This window comes from Theropithecus gelada, chromosome 2 (assembly GCF_003255815.1).
Source record: "Theropithecus gelada isolate Dixy chromosome 2, Tgel_1.0, whole genome shotgun sequence".
NCBI classification, from domain to species: domain Eukaryota; kingdom Metazoa; phylum Chordata; class Mammalia; order Primates; family Cercopithecidae; genus Theropithecus; species Theropithecus gelada.
The window spans coordinates 55,074,482-55,080,167 of NC_037669.1; positions in this window are offsets into that span (position 1 = coordinate 55,074,482).

Sequence of the window (5,686 nt, forward strand, 5' to 3'; positions counted from 1 at the left end):
GGCCTAACTCTTACAAGTGAATTTTGGCAAAAAGAAAGATGAAGTAGCATCCTGAGAGAGAGGACAGCATGAGGCCCTGCCTCCCACTAGGTGCTGGGCCAAGCTGCTGCAATTTCTCAGTGACTCATTGTCCCCAGGTTGCTCACAGCCTTCTCAGAGAGAAAAGACACCCACACATGCAATGATGAGAAACCAACTATAATCATAATGATAATGCAATTAAGTGCTCAGTAAATGTTAGTATGTACCAGGCACTGTTTTGAACTCATTCAACTACCTAATATTATGGGGTAGGTATCAGCTACCCCATAATAACATCCCATTCACAGATGAGGAAACTGAGCCTTAGGAGGTTACACACCTTGCTTTGTCAAGCAATTGAGTGGTTGCGCCAACATTCAAACTAGGCCATTTGGCTTGCAGAGAGAGCCTCTTCATTACAACTCACTGGGGCCCCACTCCCATTACAGTGTATGTGAACGGTACTCCCTATACTTGGCCAGTGCCCAACCTATGCAGCCATACACGGCAGCTCTGCTCGAAGACCCCCTCCTCTTAACCACTCAATTCCATGTTCACTGGGCCACACCATAAGTATGGTGGGCGTTGTTGGTAGAGAGTTCCAAGAACAGAGACAGTTTTGCGGAGGAGGTGGGATGAGAGCTGACGTCCTAAAATTGGACAGAATTGTGAAAGAAGGAAGACAGATATAAATGGAAGAACCCTAGAAGACCGACTGGGCCTAGTTCACCAGAGAAGAAACTTAACTTTCAAGGATCAGTCATGAGCACTCTAGCTGTTCTCTGCTGCATACCTACTATCTGCCTGGCACTGTGCCAGGCCCTTTACCCACCCCTCCCATCTGATGCTTACCACGCACCTCCAAGGAGAGTAATATTCCAGCCTGCAGATGACACAGAAGCTCAAAGAGATGCTGTGCCTTACTGAGGCCATGCAGCCTTGATGTAGGAATAGCTGCTGCCTCCAGGTAGCACCATCCCTGGCAAAGTTCTTTTTTTTTTTTTTTTTTTTTTTTGAGACAGAGTCTGGCTCTGTCACCCAGGCTGGAGTGCAGTGGCCGCATCTCAGCTCACTGCAAGCTCCGCCTCCCGAGTTCCCGCCATTCTCCTGCCTCAGCCTCCCGAGTAGCTGGGACTACAGGCGCCCGTCACCTCGCCCGGCTAGTTTTTTGTATTTTTTAGTAGAGACGGGGTTTCACCGTGTTAGCCAGGATGGTCTCGATCTCCTGACCTCGTGATCCGCCCGTCTTGGCCTCCCAAAGTGCTGGGATTACAGGCTTGAGCCACCGCGCCCGGCCTGGCAAAGTTCTTACAATCATATCAGAGTGTCTGCTGGAGCCAAAAGATGCCTCCTTTATGAGTGTGGAGGAAGCTGGATTGTCATGACGAGGGCAGATTAGTTCCAGTACCTCAAATCTCCAAATTTAACTCAAAACAATTCTGATTCCTTATCACCAGTTTGGAGGCAAAGCTTTTTGTGTCTTGGCCCTAGAAAGCATCTGTCTTGCACAACATGACCTCCCCAGAGTCCCAAATGCCTTACAGCTGACTTTCAGCAACACCAGGGTGAGTGCGAATGGGGAGGGTAGGCTCTGACCCACAGTGGGTCCCCAGCCCCTGTCTGCTCCTGAGTACTCTAGGCACTGAGTGCTCTGGGTCCCAATTGGCCCCTGCTGAAAAGAAAGTGATGACAGGAACTTTGTGGAAATGTGATCAGGGAATACATTTATTTCTTGGCCTCTAGCTCAGGACTCAATGGAAAGAACCAAGCCCAGTAGACTGTAACTCACTCGCTTAGGTATCAATAAACTCCCCATTTCTTCACTTACCTAATTACTCCATTCACTTATTCACTCATCCACACACCTCCACTTCCTCATTATACTTTTGTTCCCTCACTCAGTGACCCTGTCGCCATGGCTGAGAGCTATGGAGGTGACTAAGGCTCCAGAGATGGGGACACAGCTAGACAATCAAAACACTAGGCCGCAAGAGCAACAAGAAGACTGTGTAGGCTGGGCGCGGTGGCTCATACCTGTAATCCCAGCACTTTGGGAGGTCAAGGTGGGCGGATCACGAGGTCAGGAGATTGAGACCATCCTGGCAAACACAGTGAAACCCCTTCTCTACTAAAAATACAAAAAATTAACTGGGCGTGGTGGCGGGCACATTTAGTCCCAACTACTCAGGAGGCAGAGGCAGGATAATGGTGTGAACCCAGGAGGCGGAGCTTGCAATGAGCCAAGATCGCGCCACTGCACTCCAGCCTGGGGGACAGAGCGAGACCCCATCTCAAAAAAAAAAAAAAAAAGAGACTGTGCAAAGTTGGCAGGGACCTGGGGCACAGAAAGACTTAACAACAGCTTAGAGGGTCAGGAAAGGCTTCAGGGAGGATGTGGAAAGAAAATTGCTGGGCAGAAGATAACATTCCAGACAAAAGGAGCAAGGCACAGAGGTGTGAACAGCTGGCCTGCTTAGAGAGAAGTGAGAACTGCAGTGTGACTGGAGCCCTGGGTGTGTGGAGGGGGAAGGAAAGGATAAGAGATGAAGCTAGAAAGTAGGTTGAAGACCAGGCTGGGCAAGGGTTTGAATGGCAGGTTAAGGAGCACGGACTTTATTCTCCAGGACAATGGTGCTCCAAGTGTGGTCCCTGGACTGGCAGCAACAGCATCAGTTGGGAACTTGATAAAAATGCAAATTCTCGGGCCACAGACCTACTGAATCAACAGCTCTGGGTGTAGAGTCTGGCACCGTGGCTCACACCTGTAATCCTAGCACTTTGGGATGCCAAGGAGGACAGATCATCTGAGGTCAGGAGTTCAAGACCAGCCTGGCCAGTATGGTGAAACCCTGTCTCTACTAAAAATACAAAACTTAGCCAGGCATGGTGGCATGCACCTGTAATCCCAGTTACTTGGGAGGCTGAGGCAGAAGAATTGCTTGAACCTGGAAGGTGGAGGTTGCAGTGAGCGGAGATCACACCACTACACTCAAGCCTGGGCGACAGAGTGAGACTGTCTCAAAGAAAAAAACAAACCTCTGGGTATGGGGCCTAGCCACTCTATTATAACATGCCTTCTAGGTGATTCCTGGTGCATACTGAAGTTTGAGAATCACATTCTGAGGTAACAGGGAGCTATGGGTGGTTTGTGAGCAGACTAGTGCCATAATAGCACTCTGAATCAGAAAGCACTCTCAGAGCAGCATGGAGGTTGGACTAATGAGAGGGAGTGAGGGTGAAGTTGGTGCAAAGAAATACAAGTGAGATGGGGAATGTGGCAGACTGGTAGATGTCCTCCAAAATCTGTTTCAGTAATATCTCATGTGGAAACTGGAATAATACATTGAAAATACTCTCCATACATTTGATAGCAAATGGAATTTAAGTTTCACATAGTGATTTCTTATCAAAACTTTTAATCAAAAGCTCAGGGCATATTTTTTTTTTGTTTTGTTTTTCTGGGTTTTTTTTGAGACAGGGTCTTGCTCTGTCACCCAGGCTGGAGTGCAGTGGCACAATCTAAATCACTGCAAACTCCACCTCCCAGGTTCAAGTGATTCTCCTGCCTCAACCTCCCAAGTAGCTGGGGTTACAGGCATGTGCCACCACGCCCAGCTAATTTTTGTATTTTTAGTAGAGACAGGGTCTCACCATGTTGGCCAGGCTGGTCTCGAACTCCTGGGCTCAAGTGATCCACCTGCCTCGGCCTCCCAAAGTGCTGGGATTATAGGCGTGAGCCCAGGAAAAAAAAAAAAAAATTCTTCAAACACCTTGGCGTATATAGCCTTGTCCTAATTTAGGATTACTTCTCCGAAACTGATTGCCAGTAGAAAAGTCCCTGAGTCAAAAGACCTCGACATTATTTAAGCCTTTGATGCATATTGCCAAATTGCTTTCCAAAGGATCTTTAGCAAATCATTTTCCCACCAGAACATAGGACTACTCATTCCTCACATCAACATCAGCCTTCAGTGTTACCAGCTTTTTAAACTTCAAATTTGAAAGCCTGCAAATGACCTTTTACTTTGTATTTTTTTGTATTACTAGTGAGATTCAAAATGTCTTGTGTTTATTGTGTTTTATCTGTATCCTTTGACCATTTATTGGGTTCTTTCTGTTTGTTATCAATTCTGTGTGTTGTTTATATAATAAAAATATTAAGCCATTGTCTATAAAACATTTCCCCAGTCTGAAGTTTGCCTTTCATTGTTGCCTACCATTTCAGAGTAGGGTAGGGTTTTCACTTTTTGAAAAAAAGTAAAAAAAAAAAAAGTAATAGGCCGGGTGCGGTGGCTCATGCCTGTAATCCCAGCACTTTGGGAGGCCAAGGCAGGTGGATCATGAGGTCAGGAGTTCGAGACCAGCCTGGCCAAGATGGTGAAACCCCATCTCTACTAAAAATACAAAAATTGGCTGGGTGTGGTGGTGCACGCCTGTAGTCCCAGCTACTTGGGAGGGTGAGGCAGGAGAATCACTTGAACCCAGGAGGCGGAGGTTGCAGTGAGCCAAGATCCTGCCATTGCATTCCAGCCTGGGCAACAAGAGCGAAACTCCGTCTAAAAAAAAAAAAAAAAAAAAAGAAAAGTGACAAAAAGCAACAAAAGTTAAAGGTTTTTTGTTTGTTTGTTTGTTTTTGTTTTGAGACAGAGTCTGGCTCTGTTGTCCTGGCTGGAGTGTAATGGTGCAATCTCGGCTCACTGCAGTCTCCCCTACAGGGTTCAAGCGATTCTCCTGCATCAACCTCCCAAGTAGCTGGGACTACAGGTGTGCGCCACCACACCTGGCTAATTTTTGTACTTTTAGTAGAGACGGGGTTTCACTATGTTGCCCAGGCTGGTCTTGAAACTCCTGACCTCAGGTGATCCACCTGCCTCAGCCTCCCAAAGTGCTGGGATTCAGGAGTGAGCCACCACGTCCAGCCAAAGAATTTTTAAAAATAAACCTGTCAGCTGGGCACAGTGGCTCATGCTTATAATCCTGGCACTCTGGGAGACCGAAGCGGGAGGATCACTTGAGTCCAGAGTTCCAGAGGAGTCTGGGCAACAGAGGAAGTAGAGACCCGATCTCTACAAAAAATAAAAAAATAAAAAAAATTGGCCGGGCGCGGTGGCTCAAGCCTGTAATCCCAGCACTTTGGGGAGGCCGAGACGGGCGGATCACGAGGTTGGGAGATCGAGACCATCCTGGCTAACACGGTGAAACCCCGTCTCTATTAAGAAATACAAAAAAAACTAGCCGGGGGAGGTGGCGGGCGCCTGTAGTCCCAGCTACTCGGGAGGCTGAGGCCGGAGAATGGCGTAAACCCGGGAGGCAGAGCTTGCAGTGAGCTGAGATCCGGCCACTGCACTCCAGCCTGGGTGACAGAGCGAGACTCCGTCTCAAAAAATAAATAAATAAAAATAAAAATAAATAAAAAAAATTAGCCAGGCATGGTGGTACACACCTGTAGCCCCAGCTACTCAGGAGGCTGAGGTGGGATGACCACTCGAGCCTGGGAAGTCAAGGTTGCAGTGAGCCATGATGGTGCCACTGCACTCCAGCCTGGGTGACAGAGTGAGACCCTGTCTCAATAATAATAATAATTAATAAATAAAAGAATTGACGGAGATGTCTGCACTGTTTTGATATTTTTTTTTAAACAATACCCCTTTTCCCTGTGAACATT